The sequence below is a fragment of the Alligator mississippiensis genome, chromosome 9 (genome assembly GCF_030867095.1).
Source record: "Alligator mississippiensis isolate rAllMis1 chromosome 9, rAllMis1, whole genome shotgun sequence".
In the NCBI taxonomy this organism is placed as follows: domain Eukaryota; kingdom Metazoa; phylum Chordata; order Crocodylia; family Alligatoridae; genus Alligator; species Alligator mississippiensis.
In genome coordinates this window covers 11358373-11377508 of record NC_081832.1, presented here as the reverse complement: position 1 = coordinate 11377508, position 19136 = coordinate 11358373, and the positions used below count along the sequence as shown (strand labels likewise).

General features: G+C 38.3%; 1 protein-coding gene across 2 annotated transcripts in view; it reads left to right on the top strand.

Moving 5' to 3' along the window:
- The window catches only part of TSHZ2 (teashirt zinc finger homeobox 2), a 299443-nt gene that overhangs the window by 151500 nt on the left and 128807 nt on the right, over window positions 1–19136 (top strand). The gene's annotated exons all lie outside the window — the stretch shown is intronic.

Genomic DNA, 19136 nt, shown 5'->3' with positions numbered 1-19136 from the left:
GTTTGTGGTCTATTTATTTCGATTCCTGAGTGACTTGACGACAATTTTATCCCTGCATTATGTATAGCTCTGTTTTGCCTAGGCAAGCTGATACAAACAACAAATATACTTGAGAAAAAGATATATCAGTAAATAAACTGAAAGGCTGTAAAATATGAATGTTTATCATCCAGACAGTGCTGCTTCTCTCCTTTCTTTTTTTTTCCCCATGAACTCTACTTGAGATGGTATTTAGGAGCTTGGGACTTCTTCTGTTCCAGCAATCTCTCTGCAGCTTGTCAGAGAAACAAACGACACCAGAGGGAACCTTGTCTTATAGTATATTCCTTTGCATGAACCTTCGCTTTCTTAAGGTACTCATAATATAAATTTATATCGTGATTTATTCGGAGACAAGATCTCTCCCCTCTCCCTGTAAATGCCCCTCCTTCCCTAAGCTGCACTCCCTCCCCTCCTCAGCTCAGTATTTAGCATCTAGTCACCTAACGCCAGGTGAATGAGAAATGCAGAGCCCACAGATTAATGTGTTCGTTCAAAATGATTTATTCTATTTTATTGTGCTGAGTGCAGATAGGATGCCCTGCTGGCTGGGCATAACAATCAGCCAATATTGCCTGTTCTGCCTGCTCACCCTTTGTATAAAGAGCTAATTCCTCCTATAAAGGATCACACCTGCCACCTTGCTGCAAATCTGGTCAATAAAAAGAACTTTTGGGGGAAAAGAAAGCCTTTTTGTTTACATTATGAATTCCCTATTCTGCAAATGGAAATTAATTTTGGAGGATCAAGGAGTATTCAGTTCCCAGGATTAAGAGCAGACATCAAGAGCAACTTTAATTGTCCTTGTTTGAGATAAATTCTCTTTTTTAAATATTGTCCGTCGCAAGTATCATGATAAATTAGTGCTGGTTTTATTCTGGCCTAAAGTCCTCAGCCCGCAGGGACCCAGAATCTCTGCTGTTAACATATACTGTAAATGAATTACAGTCTGCCATCTTTTCAAGCTCTTAATTAATACCATTCTTCTGATATAAAGCTGTGGTGTCTAATTACAGTACGCTGTCTTAAAGTCTCTTTCTAAAAAACCTGTGTCAGATAAGAGCTGGACAGACAAGAAGGGCTTATTTAATTACAAAAGTCCTGCGTGGGTCTAGGGCCAATACCACTTCTAAAGTTTCTTGCAACATCCCATTTTACAGAATAAATTCTACATCCAGTTTCTTACAAAGCAGAATTGTTAGTAGATCCATGTACAATCTGTTGGTTTGTTTGGGCAAGTTTTCTTCCATTTTTATATTAATGGGTTGGCACGTGTTGTGCAGCATTCTGAGCTTCAGATCTGAATGAATCCCAAATCTAAAAGCGAAACTCAGGCAAAATTGTCTCACCTGCTTTAGCATGAAACCCATGTGGAAAGCATGTACTGCAAGATCATCAATCAACCTGTAGCACAGTCAGCAATCCATCCCATGACTACTGACTTTAGGCTAGGAGTTAGAGAGACCAGGTGTGATGACATTAGGCAGCACAGTCTCAAAACTAACGATCGCCGTGGCAAAACCGTCTTTCTCTGTCTTGTCGCTTCCAAAACATTCATCTGCAGTACAACAAAGTCCTAGCTCTTCTCTGCTGAGACCCAGTACAGCCTGTGTTTGCTCAGACTCGGCCTTAGGTGTGCTAGAAAAGTGCGCAACTCAGCAAAGCTTTTGATAGACCTCATTTAAGCCTTGAGCGTCCTACCGAATACTGAAAGTGTCCTGGGTTTTTGTTGTGTTACACACACTTCACGTAGCTGTATCTGCTGGAAGTCCCTTTGCTGGGATTTGCATATGGAAAAGCAGAATAAGAAAATGAAATAATATGATGAATGCTGACAGGTATATTCGCTACAATTGATTAAACACTTTTGCCATCCGCACCATCTTCCTTCACCCGCCTCGTATCTTGCCGGAAAGAGAGGTGCGAGTGACTTTGTCATTGACATTAAACAGTTGTATATACTTCTAGCTGCAAAGTGCTATCCCCAGAGTTTGTTCACTCGATCTGTATTTCCAATCAGTGCAGAAGGTTTACTAAAGCAGTTCATTACTGATTTATTTATGATGTATTTAGATAGCAAATATGGTTCTGTCAGCAGTTGCTGGCTAAACAGTGTTGACAGACATTAATAGCATATGGTATAGGAATGGAATTATGATCTTTAAGAATTTTCTGATTCTCACCATACACATGCAGTTTTTCTTTTTCTTAGGTACCGAGACAGGGAACTTCCAAACAAGGAAACTGTTTTCTTTTTCTTTTTGTAACCTTTGGGGTTTGTTGGTGGTGACATTAAAATCTTCTGTGCCTGTTTAGCTGTTCAATTTAATGGAAGACAAATTCTCCCAAAGGTTTAATTTACTCTCGCAAACTGAAATCACTGCATTCTCACCATGGGAAATGGCCTTAATTTTCCCAGCCTTCAGTATACATCAAGCATATAATTCATTTCTCCCCCCTCAATACTTTCCTCATTAGAAAACAAAGTTTTTGATATTTAAATGTTACATAGTTTAAGTTAAGAAACAGAGTCTCTCAGACCTGCAAAGTGCATTTGCAGGCATGATTGCCTCTCTCTGACAACGACAGATTTATGCAGGGTGGAACAGAAAAACACTTGAATATTTGACCTTTAATTGGCTGTTTCCATTTTTATCCAGCATCAAGGAACAAAAGTAAAAAGTGTGATTGTTCACAGAGGAAGCAAGACAGGTGGTTTCACAAAGGTGAAAATGTCTTTGGTCAGCTGGCACAGAGTCTTTGGTCAGCTGGCACAACTGCATAGAGTTGTGGATGTTTTTAGCTGCTTAGGCTATATTTTCTTGGAGAAAAAATTGGGACAGTTGAGAGAAAGGAAAATGCCATGTAAGAGGCTGTCTCCCAATCACATGGGAACAAGCAGATTGGCGACTAATACGGGAAATCATCTGATAGTCTTTTTTAAATTAATGATTAGGGAAGTGGAGAAGTTTGAAGTTCTGTCTATAGTCTGAAGTGATGAATTGCATTTGGTGCTTATTGCAGTGGAGTAAATCCACAGGCACTCCTTGCTGCAGTTGCTCCAGATTTGGTCCTGTGATCCACCAATAAATGTCAAAGGTGTATTGTAGAGGGTGAGACACAAAGGAGGAAAAAAATGCCTTCTGAGCACATGCTAGTGGCTCACAGAATGGGGCTGATAAATTTTAATTCTCTCTTTGCAAAGTCAGAGGGTGTTTTTTTGAACTAATAGAGCCATGTCTGTTCACAAGAAATGAACTGATGAGCTAGTTTTAACACCAGGATAAAGGGTGCCCTGTGGACACAGCCAAGAAAAAAAAAGGCCAGAAAACAGTGGGCCCACCTTTTCCCCCTGGTAATTCTATCTACCTTGGACAAATTGCACCGGTGATGAATTTGGCTCCATGTGAATGAAAATGCTGGGCCAATTATCACAAGAAAGCTTAAGGTTCTGACAAAAATAAAATTAGGTTAATAATTCATAGGTCAGGGCTAGCTCATGGTCCATGCTTCCTATGTTCCACGACCTTTGGAGACTTGCATATCCTCCTGGCTTGTTCAGTAGAGCTGATCCCGTACTTCACCAACAGTCATTAAATATAAACATCTCCGCAGCCTACAAATTTGGTGACTTTTTCCTGGTACAATGTCTCCATTGCTAAGTGGCTGCTTTAGGCGCCAGAGACATTTGAATGCCAGACAGCAAGACCACATTACCAAGCCATCCATCTCCTCTAAACAGAGTTAATTTTGAGAAGACAAAAAAAAAGGTTTTCCCATTTTTTTGTAAATGTATTGACGTGGTTTGTTTCTCGTGCATCAGAGAGTCACCTCTTTAAAACGTAGCTAGTTTTAAGCAACTGAATTCACAATAATAGCAGGTACGACACCTGCCCTTGAGTCTTTCTCATACTTAAAATATTTTCCTGGCTTCTGTTTTTGTTCAAAGGACTTATACAAATAACAGGAGAAACTTGATCATGCTGAAGAAACAATGAAATGGATAATACACAAAGTGTTGTCAAATACACAATATAACCAAATAAAAGTCCCACCCCCCCCAAGTCTTGTATATACAGAAATCAAATTCCACACCTACACTAGGAAGAGGAGGTAATTTTTAATGTTTATTTGGTTAATCCAAGTTAAATAATGCAAATTAAAATTCTAATGCAGACAAATATACTGCTGCATTAACACCTGTTTAGATGGTCAAAGTAAACCTTATAGGGTCACCAGCGACTATTACAGTTTGACTGGCCTACACTTGGATTTTTATACATGTTGATTAATTTATGCAAAACCCTTTTTATGCTGGTGTAAACATGGCTTTAGAGATTTCTTCTAATGGTCAGTGAAAGAAACCATAAAAAAAAAAAATCAACTGTGAGTTTTTAAAAAGGAAGCACTGTTCAGGTTGCAATCCAGTTGGTGTATCAGAAGTGTCGGGACTGCCTATAATGGATTCTGGTCTGTAATAAATATTTTTTAAAATATTATAGCTTCCAAATCAGTTTTACTCAGGAAGATCTTGAAGGATTTTCTCCACTTAAACTGTAGGATAGTTTGCATGTCAACTGCCTTGTGCATTTTCCAGTGTTTGGGGTTTGTTATGGTGTAGTTCTCACAGAAATCATGCCAGCTAGTTCTAAAAACAGAATACCTTGCCAAAGATAAGGAACAGCAATTTCTCTTGAATAAATAATTTGGTTACTGATGGGGAAGTAGGGTTTTTCTGCATTTCTAAGGTTTACTGATGTGAAGTTCAAAATCACCCACACTGGCTGCATCTACAAATGCGCTTAGCTGCGGAGTAGACTAATTAGCCATTGAGTAAAGCATCACCGTCTACATGTGCACCAATATAAGTCCACAGTAAACTAATTAACACCGCTAAGATGGTATTATCAGCAACAATACTATCTTATGGCAGGGTAATTAACTGTGACTAAATGCATGTGTAGGTAATGTCTGTGGGTGTATATTGCACCCAGTGAGCTCATCCATCATGGGGTCAGACTCTTGTCTGCACCTAGGCAGATGGCTCTGCACTTTTAGTACCCTCATGTCCCAGTCAGCCCCTCCACCCCCTGATGCCACCACCTGGAGGCTGGGCGTGACTCCTGTGCTCCTGGCCCTTGTGTAAACTTCTCTGGCACAGCTCAAATTGCTGCTGTTCCAGGCACACGTGAAGATGCTGCGCCTGGGACTAGTATACTTCAGCTCAAACTGCTCCAAAGTGTATTGCTTTAAATTAGTTGCATGTGTAGATGCACCCACTGTTTTACATTCTGTTATTCAAGAGGTAGTAGAGTTGCTGTGCAATCTGAGTTACCTTTTCAGCATAAAATTCAGATTGCATTAGGCACTGTTTGTCAATTTTTACTATTCTTTCTATTGCACATTTCCCATCTTTTTGTTCTGTGGTATTTCCATATCAAATACTGCACTGGTTGTGAATGTTCTGCCCTTGTTCTCATTTATACAAGGCTCCTCTACCCAGTATAGCAATATAAACTGGCCTGGAAGTAAATGTCAACGTAATGAAGAAAGTCTGGATGATTGTCTCATTCTCCAAAATGTTGTTTTCCATTTGAACATTAAATCCAGCATGCTTTATCCAGTCTTCTTCTTTGCATATCCTGAAATTAGTGTTCCTGGCTCATTTCAACAAGAATATCTAAGCAAATAATTATGCATGGACTCGGGTAATTTTGACAGCAGGTTGAAGCTGTTCAGGTTTAAGGAAACCCTCTTGATTGGTTTCCTATCCACAGCTTGCTTCCTTTGATTTATTTTCTGTTGTTTGTAGTTTCACTGATCACTTTCTTATTACTTTTACACTTCCATCAATTTCAGTTTGTGCTTCTTTTCGAGTGATTTCTTATACCGCCCCTGCCACCTGCTTCTACCTGATGAATTGTCTGTTCAAACTGCTGATCTTGACCTGGCATGGTCTTTTCCATGGGATATAAATGATGCCGCACAGACATATAATGATGCCTTAATAAACATCCCAGGTACGGTTGCTTCACTTCTGAAGTGCAGCGCTAGAAATGCAGTCGCAATTACATGCTCTTGAATGGAGGGCAATGAAATGGAAGGGACAGAAAAAGCTGTGGAAGTTCTGCCTACCATGTATATTTAATGATTGAAAACTGATAGGTTTTTTTTTTTCTCCCAAGCTTTGGCTTCTACTTTAGAATATTATTATTACTTTTTTTAACATCACAAAGAGCAGCAAAGGGAATCTTAATTTTTTTTTCTTCTTTTTTAAGCTATCCATGGCTTTTTATGTATATATGTTGGTTTCTCCCCAACAAAAGCTAGATTAGTCTTCCATTATTTGGATCTTGTCTCTGCCACTTTTCTTTCCCATATCTGAGGCCTCCGTGTGCTCTTGAATGTTTCAAAATTAGCTTAAGTAAAAGGGGATGCAGAGCTGAGCGTATAAAGTTTATAAAATTCTGTTACTTGGGTGGGTTGTAAATACAGGTATTGTGACCTTTCAGCCAGGATTTTAATGTCTGCATTTTTTACCCACCAGGCTGTTTTATGGATTCCTGCAGGCCTTAACTCCCATTATTAAGACTGTAATGTGTAGTCTCCTTGCACTCGGACAGGCTCCGTCATCCTAAGCCCAGAGGTGGTTACATGATGACACCTGTTCTAAAGAAGTTGTTTCTGTCATTAAATGACCTTTCTGATTATTGGATTTTTTTTTCATAACTCATATTTATTATTTCTTGCTGAGATTCAGGAAAAAGCTGAGCCCATGCAGCTGCAGGCGCCTGTGTTTCTTGTGGGGGGAGAGGGTTTCACGCTATGCCGTGATAAATTTCAGTTATCACTTTCAGGCAGGACAGGAACACAATCCTGAGAGCGCGGTGATTAGAATCGGTAGCAGCTCTTGTGTTGACCCTTGCTCTAAGTGCTTCTTTTGTGGGGTTGAGACATCAGGGAAAAGGACATTGCTTAATATTTTTATTTCAATAATTGCTTATATTTTTCCTTTGAAATATCCATTATTTTTAATTCTTTTAGGTGGCAGGTAACAGCATCTATTTCCTCTACCAGCAGGGTGCTCTTTCCAGTTGGCATGGATTGATTTGTTTTGCCTGTGTTTCTTACAGAGTTGAATCAACAGTACTAATCTTACTACTGCTAATTATTAGTATTAGTATTATTAATAGGCTCCATGCAACCCTTCATGTATACAAATGGAAAGTAGCACAAATTAAGGCAACATGCTAAGGTATGTAACAGAGGAGAAATGTACCCAGGGTGTACTGAGGTTGTAAGCTCATTGGGCTGATACCATCCTTTCTTTCTGAGGTTGCAAAGGGTCTAACACTGTAAGATCCTGGTCCAGGATTAGGGCTTTTGAGCCTACAGTAGTGCAAATAATAAATAGTAATAATAATATCAGGATTCTCATAAAAGGGCAGTAATGAATTATACTATCCAAACCACCAGGGTATGTTGGTTGCAAGTTAATGCTGCACCAAGTCAGCCTTAACAAACTTGTTCACTGCCATGAACCTTTCCCCAACAAGTTGGAGAGCGTGAGAAAAAGGGAGCTGAAGGCAGCATAATTCCCTTGAGTCATGCTTCAAGAGATTCCCACTGGTTTGTGGCAGCCCAGGCTCTCCTTGAGCATTATAGACACTCTTTCAAATCCATGGGTTTTTGGAATGCAAAATGCCTGGTTCTTCCATGGGGGACAGACCCCAAAGAAAGAATAATAAGGCATTTCCAAATGGGAAGTTTTCCATCCACTCTCTTGCCCTTGACTGCTGTGTTTTCCCCTATGTTTCTATATTTGTCCCTAAAGGTGTGTTATCCTCTGTTTAATTTATAATACTTTTAATTAATGACCTTTTGGCCATTAATTATTTTGATGAGCAGAGTTTTAAGGCAGGCTGGACCACACATCCGTTGAAATCTGAAGCTTTGACATTGCTCTCAGTGGAAGTGGGTTTACTTCTGGTCACTCCTACTGAGGTGACGCCATTGGTCTCCAGACACAGTGTAGACCTGCATGAGCTTCTCCGTGCAAGGGGTTGAGCTCCTTGAGCACTAACTAACTCCAACAGGAATTAAAGTGCAAGATCAGATCTTGGTCTATGATAGAGAATTCCAGTTGGCAAGTTAACTCTGTGTAAGCGTATGTGGACATGCATGCCTGAGTACACACATGCAATATAAAATCTGTAGGGGCTATATGCAATCACAAATATGGAGAGAAAGAAAGGAGAGCAGAGTAAAACTGATGTATAAAAGGATACAGTTTAAGTGTTATAGTTGTGGCTTATAACACACTAGCACCAAGAGGGAAAAAGCCGTCACTGGGATGAAACTTCATACGGGCTTGTATGAATTCTGTTCTTGTCTATAATATGGATTGAATTTTGACTATTGTATGTGACTCAGGGAATGACATTGTGCATGTATATGCTGTATGTTTGAGGGAGATGTTTTGACCTTTCTCATCTCTGGCCAGTGTTGCAAAGATGGAGTGATGTAGAACAGAGATTTTGTGACAGAGTAATAATAAGAAAGAATCTGACTGCCAGTTGCTCATTACTGGGTCTCTTCTAAATGCCAGCACCTTCTATGTTTGCCTTCAAACAACACTGAGTACCTAAATCACCATAGTAAACAGAGATAGAAAGAGACAGAAAGGTTAAAAGTGTACTCATAATCTCTTGCTTTTCCTCCTAAACATGTTTGATAGCAATATTGTTTCTTAAAAACAATATGACCTCATTTGTAAAGCAATATTCATGCTAAACTAGTCAGCTGTTAAATATACTCGGCACTGTGCATTATGATGAAGCTAAACCAGAATTTCAATTATTTTCTGGACACATTTAAAATTATAATACTTTACTGGGTTAGTGTTATAGTTCATCCAAATTACTCACAAAGTATCATATCAATCTCTTGCGACTGCTTATTGCTTACATATCTGAGAAGTTAGTTGAAGGCAGACACTGGCCGGGGTAATGACCTTCATGCTGGCTTAGTGCTTTGATGGTTATATGGCTATAAGTGCAGGGATGTCTAATGGTCAAAAGTCAGCATTTGCTGGCCATAATATTTATTACAAAAGAAATAGACTATTCATTTGGACCAGCATTTTCAACAGTATGTTCCTGAAAGGAAAATGAGGAGGGAGATAAAACATTTGATGTTCTGTACATTTTTCACAATTATCCCATTCACACTTAAATCTTGGCATGACTTTACAAGTGAAACCATGGACCTTTTTTATATCATTTGTATATTGGGTTGATAAAAAAAAGAAGACAAAAGGGACTGTAATTTGCTAGATCCTGCACATTCTGCTTTTACACTTTATCTAAAGAGATGTTAAAAGACAAACTGTTGCAGAATCAATGCATTCGGTGATAGTTAATCAGCATAGAGCTATGAATATTTCTGGCGATTGTTGTTGAAGGCACATCTCACTGGGGTTGCAACTTAGCTGCATATTTGGACAAATATTATAATATTAATGCAGTTTTAAAAGTGTGGTCATGTTTTAAAAAAATGTAGAAATAAGGCAATATCAAGGTCTAATGATCAGTTTCTAGTGAGGAGCTGAAATTTTATACCAGTCTTTTCAGGTACACACAAATCTTACGCCGTAACGCATACTTACAGCCTCTCCCTCTACCACCACCAAATCATAAAGATGAGCCCTCATGTAGTAGTTCAGATTTTCAGAATGCTGTACAGACTTAGGATCTCCTGAATGTGTGCACCATCAGCAGCTTTCACCCATTTAATAGGTGAGGAAACTGAGACATAAAAGGAGACTGAAAACCTGTCCATTGACGTTATTGGAAAGGCGCACGTAGAGTTCAATAAGCATTGACCTGACCATCAGGGAATTGCCCAAGGCCACATAACAATCAGTAGCATAGCCAGAATTATAATGCAGGAGATCCTGTGCCTTAGCCAGATGTTCATCTAACCATGGTTCCTTCACATCAGAGTCATCTAATTTAGCTGTGTCCCTGTCTCTGAAGCCAGGATACTGCAATTTAATTTCTAACTGTCAATATGATTGTAATCAAACATATCTGTTCAATAATCCCTATATTAAGGCAGGAAGTCGATGATCTGCTGTCCCAAATGGGAAAAAAAACACGTTTAAATGCTTTCTTAAATTGGCACTTAAATTATTTTTCATTTCATTGGCTTCCCCATCATTTTTAGTCAGGTTGGTCGCCTTTGAACTGGAGAGGTCAAGAAGTAGCCAGGCTTACTTTAAACAATAATAATAATGGTTGTCTGTTATATAGTGGCCTACATGTTCAAAACTCTGTACATGCATTAATTAGTGATAGAAACAGGAATTCTCCGTAGCATGGGACCATCTCTAACCATTTAAACCAACTGTGTAACGGGACAATATTTATTATTTTTCCATGTTGAATACAGTAGTACAAAGGGATATGATTGTATGGATCTAACTTTGGAGTATACATTGTGCTTTCATATGCAAAATTCTTGACTCTGATCAAGAGTCTTGCAGAGAAAATGCTGATCTTATAGTGGATTATTGGATATAATTTCACAGGCTTCAAGCTTACCCCATAAATATTCTAAAAGAGGGTCCAAGTGATTCAAAGTGAGCTACACCAGACAATCAATCCACAATTCCCAATATGGGGGAAACGACATATGTAGGAAAAATTATTCAAAGTAGTCTTTCTCTTTTAAAGATCAAAATGCACAAGTGTCCATAAACATTATTTTCAGCCTCTCTCTATTTATAATTGTATTTAATATAAATGTATTTCATTACTGGAGTGCAGTCTTCATGGCCATACAATAGCAAACAAATTCTTCAGAAGCATCTTTAATTATTCATTTAGCTGTACTATATTTTATACTACTTTTCATAAATGTTAATCTTTATTATTGCCTTACCAGGAAAAAAAAAAGAAAAAAAGAAATACCTGTTATTAAATGACCTATCAGGCTGACATGGATAAATGTTGGTAGCTATTTAATTGTTTCCCATCTGCAGTTTTATACAGTTTCTATCAAACTGAAGGGTAATTTTTTTAGTAGCTGCTTATTTTAAATGTACAAAACCCTTGTGTGTAATTCCATTAGCTGCCCTACAGCATTGCAATCTACAGTTTCCCTGAGGCTGTTGTGAAATATTGATGAAATCCTTGCTTTTGTGGCTTCCTCTGATACACTAAACATTTGTCTGATGTTAGTTGAACTTGAATGGATCTGTTCAGAGTTATATCAGTAGTGACTTCAAAGGCTGTAAGGCTGTTACAGTTTTTTTTACAAACTGAAGTTTCAAAGCCTTACCATGTGGTACTTTAAAAAAACAAAGTTCATATCAAATGAACCAAAGTGCTAGCAATACACTGGTAAGACTCATTACAATTTCAATGTATATAGATATGTGTTTTTGTGATTCTGATTGGTAGCTCATTTCACTTAAACATATTTAGATCAGTGTTCAGGAGGGAGGGGAAACAACAATGCAAAAAAGGGAAATTGATTTGGAAATGTGATTAACAATATGAACTTCCCAAAGCCTTTGTGCTGTTTCTCATAACCATGATAGGACAGGAAAAGAAGGGGGGCATTAAAAAATGCAAACAGAACTGAAATGTTTCACCTTTTATACTTCCTGGGAGAAATTAATTTGCATTGGTGTATTGATGTGTCTGTGATAGCTAGACCTCTGACTCGAATTCACGACCAGCACATATTTTCAAACGAAGCCTCATTTTGCAAACTATCTGTCATCTTTTTACTGCTTATTTTTTGCATCCAACTTATACTGATGTTTAACCTACCTGCTTTGTGTTCATATGTTCTACTTCGTCAAGCTAATATTTAAACTGCCCTGGTTTTCATTTGGCAATAGAATTGGACCCATACAAGATAACTAGATAACTGGTTTCTCATATTTTCACTTGCAAATGATTGTAAAGACAAAAACATGCACGTTCAAACTGATATGCTTGCTTAGAGTTTGCTAAGAGCCACACACATCGAGGAAAATACTGGCTTAAGCATGTCCAGTGTCAGCTGGTTAAAATAACAGAAGCAAAATGATGAATTTCAGGAGTTTGTAGGGAACAACAGACATGAGCCTCTTAACCGAAGGTAAATTTTTGTATTAATATTGTAAGCTTTCAGGTATGGCATCTGGGGTGTTGACCCTAAGCACAGTTACATACATCTGTGAAACAAAACCAGTATCTAAAAATTCAGTACATCAGCTTGACTGAACTTGCAGCAGGGTTGGTATGATTTAAATTGTTTTGCCTCTTACATTGTGATGGCTGACTATGTAGACAAGGTTGACCTCGTCCTTAGAGAAAGTAAGTCAGGTGGAAGATCCATTATGGCTCCATCCCCATTCTGGTTTTTGGAATCTTAGTTTTAGTGGAAAGCCCTTCCCTTCTCCTCTTCTTTCCAGATGTCCTTTTATTATTGGTTCCTGTTTTATTACTGGTGTTGTTTAGGGTTTACAAACCCAGTTTATGGAAATATGTTCTTATCGTAACCTGTGTGATTTTGACACTGGACACATGACTTAGTCCAGTGGAATTCAGAAAGGGCATGATCCAGTTTTGTGCTGTTGAAAGCCCTATCAAAGTCAATTGGCACATTGCTTTTCTAAATCATAGAGAATCAGACTGTTATAATGAACTATATAATGAAACTCTATTTACAGAATAGCCGGATGAAAGTCCAAAATTGGCTTATTTCATCACCACATATAAATAATAGTTATGGCCTGTGAAGTTGGCTTCCTGTGCTAAAACACAGTTATGGCAAATGCCACTCCATGCTGGCACATTGCCACACTGCCACTGATTTTCCATTCAAGGGTTAGGACATTATATGAACTACCTCTTCCATGGACCCCACACCTCTCTTACTGAGGTCGGCATTCAGAGGTAACTGTAATGTGAACCTTGTTAAGTTTTTGTTTTTATTCTCTTGCTTTTATTCTGCACAGTAATGCAGTTCTTGAATTGAACATTCAAATATAACCATAATGTAGTACATGAAAGAAGCTGAGAACAAGCTCTTCCCTCAACTCATGCTGATGTAATAGGTTTAAGGGACATCTCTAAAGCTGTTTCCATAAGCAGACAGCTAATGGTGAGAATATCTCCCCTTTCCAGCCGCTGTGAGATTGAAGGGCAGTTGAGGGTCAGCAATTTAACTCAGTCTCCAGTGGACAATTATGAGAAGACCAGAAGATGTTATTTACATGCTTCTACTGGTTTTTAGCCACAATGTGACCTGCTGTAGATTCCTGGGCAAGTTGGGAATTCAGAATAGTAGAAAATTACATGTGAGATAAAAATACAATTTTACATGTGCTAGGAACCGTGGAAATTCATTGGATGAAATGATATTATGCAAAAAAAAGTGTTGGCTGACTGTTAGAGAAGATATCCTACTGGTGACCATAAAGTCTGTTAGATTGGGAAATAGCATCACAAGAGAAGTAATAGAAGTCCCATCGCTGGCCGATTTAATACTGATTGGGAAGCACCTGTATATAATGTTGATGAATATAATATTGCTAACAATTTCTACATGGTTGACATGTCTAATGACTCCGTGGCACACAGCCAGTTTATTGTATTCAGTATTTTCTCAAGAACTTGAGGACTTGCAAGGTCTATTCACAGGATTGTAAAACAAAAATCCATAGGACCATAGGAGTGCACTTTCAAAGGAATTTGTCTAGATAGCCTTGGTGGGCTTCTCTGTCTTGTTCCTATGGTTTTAAGATAGACAGAGGTTTGCCATGCTCTTCTGAAAGGGTCCTGCAGAACTTAATAGAGAATGATAACTCAATTTTAGATCCTAAGCATCCTAGCATTTAATGGAAAGCGATGTACACTGCTATAGAACTCTATACTATAAGCTAAAAACAATCCCACAGGCTGTGTTACTCATTCCATATTGCAAAGGCAGTTGATTTGGAGTATTATTTCTATAAAGCATGATTAAATTTCTATAGTGTCCCATTAGCTTCAGTTTTGCTAAATTCCAAAATACCTTCACCATAGGATCTATCTAGTAGAGTAGAGATGGATTTTTCTGCAAGTGCCAATTTATCTTTTCAGTTGCTTTTCAAACTGGGATGAATCTACAGCCATGAACTTAGACAAAGAGCCACGTTATGATTTGTCTTTGGATAGCTAATGTAGTTAGACATTTTCGAGAAAAAGGAATGAGAAGTGGTCATTATCCATTATCTGCATGAAATATTTCAGAGAAAGAAACAGCTTTTGCCAAAACCGAAAAGATGTTTGAGTTCAAGCCAGACAAGAAGGAAACAAGATCACCTTATAGCACTGTAAGATTCCTGTACTAATGATGTTATTTCAAGTAAAATTGGAATATATATATGAAAAAGTACAGATGGTGTATGGGTTTTACGTGGATTAGCAGTGTTGTTCTGGACAATGATTCACTGTCCCTATTCTTGGCAGAAAATAAATTTTCCAGTCTTGGAAAGAAACATATATCTATATCTATATATATATATAAAGAAATGTTTCTGTATGTGGAAAAAGAGAGCAAATTTGACCAAAAATAGGATCTACTGCTAGAAAATTAATGGTAAAAGTGCATATTAAAAAAAAATGTATTCACACACTCCTGTCCAAGTTCAGAGTTGATGTATAATCTGGTCTAGGCTGCATGTTATTGGGTTGGTATGAGTATGTTTGACACAAAAAAGACCAAAGTTTGATAAATCAAGATGGGGCTTGAAGGCCACAACATGGCTTGTGAATTTTGATTATAGATTGGCTCATTTATTTAATTACTTTGTTTCCATTTAACTATTTTAGGGAAATTTTAGCTAAAAAAATGGTGCTGTTTTCTAAATTCCTCCCCTTCCCCCAGTAACCCCAAGATGCTTTGGTTCCTCTGAGGGCAACTGCAGAAAGCTCAAAGGGGGATAAAGCATTGCAAACAACAGTTAAGAAACTTCTCATGCTGACCTATGGTTATTTTTATTTGGCCATAACATTTTGAGATTCAATATTTCAGGCTTTATTTGAGCTAAAAGAAAGTGCTGTATTTTCTTCTAGGCAGTCCTGAGTTGCCTATATCCAAGACTAGAAAGTTCCTGTTCTGGGCTTGGCTGGCAAGATAGCAGACTTAAAGCCAGTCACTTGTTCAGAATGGCCAACTGCCTGTATTATACATCTGACTAGACAGTTTTAATTTTCTTGGAAAAATTCTGAGCTGGAGAAAAGAAGGAAGCATTTATCTGCTATTATTTCATCTATTTGTTTGCGTTCATGGGAACTGTTTGAATTGCTCAGAGGTAGGGAATGTTAGAGTAAGTCCAGGAGAAAAAATAGCGGGTAAAGTGCCAGTGAGTTTGCTTATTGTGCATTTTAAATACAGCCTATTAACTGTATCTGCAGTGTAATACATGGATACTACCATTCTGTGTGTGTGTGGGTGGGTGGGTGTAGCCAGGGTTAAAGCCCACGTAAATGAACATGGTGCAGAACCAAAATCTCCTTCTAAAACACTCAGATTGTTCCGTCTATTAAATAAGTATTTAAATTAATTCATCCACTTTGTAGGCATTTATACAATGCTTTACAAATGGTGAAACCATACCAAACAGATCTTAGAGGGGAGGGTACATGCATTCATTATACTAGCAGCCTGCCTGAATTCAAAAGGCCTTCCTCCTCAGAGTGCCCAGAACAAATGAAGGCAACAAGGTTCTTTGGGCAGATGTGATATCTTCTATTAGACCAACTAAATAGTTGGAAAAATAGTTTTATGCAAGCTTTGGGGCACAAACACCCTTCTTCAGGCACAGGGGGAGTCTGCCGGTGTTTTGTGTTCTCCGTGGTGGAATAGAAGCAAATGAAATCATGGTAGAATACGAACAAATGAAATAATTTAGAGTGAATGGTTTAAAATGTATGATATTAAAAGGTGTATTTAAAGTTACCTGGAATTCTTAACCATTATTAAAACAGACTTGATTGATGCTTTTGTGAATTTTTTGATGGTGTTTCCTGATAAGTTACCTTATCGCTTTCATTCGATTGTGTCTGTATGTTATGCAGACACACACAAAAAGGGAAAATAAAGCAAGAGGACTTCTTGGCAAGCGTTACTCTTCTGTAAAGGTTATAGTAAACATGTCAATGCCTAATTAAGCAGAAAATTTTATCTGTATTGTGGGGTATGTGCAGCTGTCTGGTACTTTTGCTCCTTCTAGTAAATCCATTTAGAAGGACAGATTATTGTGAAGACAAGACTACAGTACTCAGCTTCCAAAGAAAAAAATGCCCTTTCTCATGAAAAATGGGGTTAATGGTATTCCACTAGTTGATACAGAAACAGAGAATCAAATCAACACCGACCCACAACTGTGAAATCTGTTTATTGTGCATGCTTTTCTTATGATTCCTTTAGTTGATTCCCTCTTTATTTTTGTTTTGCTCATTGTAATATGCTTGGCACTGTGATACATGTTGGCAGGAGTCCAGTGTTGCTACCTACACTATACAGTATCTCTAACACCACGAGAACAATGTCAGTCCTGCTCATCAGTTCATGCTGTTTGTTTAACAAGATTACTATTCATGATGTGTCATAGCTCTCGCCCCCATACACACACACACACACACATGAGCTCATAAGGGAAGGCAAGGAAAACATCATCTAGTTGTTAGAGAACCAAGCGAGGAGTTGGAACACCTGAGTTTTCCCAATTCTGCCAGTAATTGCTGCCTTCCGCTGTACACGTCCTTTAACCCGTCTGTGCCTCAGTCTGCCCACCTGAGGGTGTCTTGAGATCCTTTCAAGGATGCTACAGGTTGCCACACAATATTGCATGGTTAGGTGTGCAAACTTGATTCATATGATAAATCCAGAGATTTCAAATAGGAATCAATAGTGTTAAAACCATTCTGACCTGGTGAGGTCTTTCTGAGTTCTTTGCAACAGAAGAAATTGCTCTATTATCTTTCTGTAGTAAAAAAGGCAAGTGAAAACTAAGAGTAGGCATTTTCCAAGGGGTGCCTTGAGTCTGTTAAGAGATGCCTCAAAGTCTGTTGAGGGGTGCCTTGAGTCTAAAAAGGTTGAGCGCCACTGCTACAGGGATATTGAGAGGCTTAATTATTTGGTGTTTGACAAGCACTTTGAAATTCTTGGTTGAAAGAATCTATTGAATTACACAGTATTATTATCATTATGATATGTATTATTGTTATTTCATCACATTATACATGGCACGTAGTCATTCATTCATAGTCGTTGCTGTTATCTTTACCTCTGATTGAGAAGCTTGCTAGTATCATCCCCATGGAACAATCAGCCAGAGAAGGCTGGAAGAATGATGTAATCGGTATTCTTCCTAGAGCCGAGTGAACAACTTGCAAAAAAAGACTGTATCCAGTGAATTTAATCTCTTTTGTTTATTATTCACAAGATCTCTCCAAGTAGATCATAGCATCTACTCATTTTTTTGTTGTTCTAAACTCCTTTTCCTCTTCTTTGCCTAGCAAACATTTAGCCTGAAGTTCCTCGTGTGATTCTCAACTCTGCTCCATTTGCTTTAGCTATGATTAGCTGAAAATGTGAAATGAATTTCTGAAAATTATTTCGCAGAAAGGTCTTTCCCCCCATATTTTCATCACCGTTGTTAATGTTTCAAATAGAAGGATCCCCTTGACTGAGGAATCATTTACCCAGTAATGCTAAATTCAGCTGTGCAGGAATCATGAAGAGGCCCCAGTAGCCACAAGATTGGTTTAAAAATTCAGAGATTTTTAACAAATAAATACGGATTTTTTTTCTTTTTTTTTTCTTCTGGTTTTTGAACCTTGAGAGCTCATATTTCCAAGTATTTCTGCACAATCCGGAGGCCCTGATCACTTTGTTACAGAATTCTTTCCTAATTCTTGCATATTTATTCCGGGAGCTGACAGTGTAGGAAAAAAGATTGAATAACATGAATCTTTTAATGAAATCATGAGGGTTAGAAACACCAGTTGTGCTCCTCGACTAACCAGCCAAACTCTTCTTGTAAGAAGATCTATGCCTATGAATTTAAAGTTTGGTTGCCGTGCATGCTTGTGTCAACTAAATTTCTACTTACAGAACACATCTACACATGCCTGTTAATGTGCAGCGCTAGCGCCGGAGTTTATTGCTGCCAGGCAGGCATGTACATGTTCCCGGGATTGCAGCACATTGCGCTGGGGCAGAGCAGCCTCCACTGAAGCACCCTTGCACCCCAGCCATCCCTTCCAGGGTCTATATGTGCACTGCTACAGAGTTTTTTTACTCCACAGCAGGATAGCACTTGTAAATACAAATACTTACAAGTAGTATCCTGGTGTGGAGTAAATTAGTTTACTCTAGCCTAAAAGGGGTTCACATGTAGATGCTGAGCAGCTCATTAGTCAACTGTGCAGTAAACCTCTCATGTAGACAGGCCCACAGTGTACAAGAAAGAGGCCTGAGCATGGCCTGAAGCAGGGTTGTGAGAAATGTTTGTGGTACTTGTCCAGCTCTAGCCCTCCCCATTCAAATATGAGGGTGAAATCTTGACTGTATTGAACAAATGGGAATTTAGCAATGGACAGTAATAAGGCCAGGATTTCAGTCTACGAACCTGTTTTACTTCTCCCTCATGTGACAATTTTCACCAGGTTCCATTTGCTTCAGTGGCATTACCCCTGATTTAGTGACACACACACACACACACAAGATAATAACTGAATTCCTTAATTAATTTATAATTTACAGCTCCACTAGTATCAAGTTCATCTTATTAATTACAATAGTACATTTGTCAAAGGAGATCAGTCTGGACTTGCTTTACTTTTTTGGTCTCTCTCTGTCCTCTACGGGGACGCCCTTCCATGGGTGCTCAGACTCTTGCCCTAGAATATTTGTTTTATCAAAGCATAATTTCCTTTATCCAGAATGTCCCATTTATACACAAGGGGGCTTAGGTTAAATGTATTAATATTTCCAGTGTTGCATGTTGGCATAGAGATATTTGTGTACATTCTGTGTACATTTTAGGC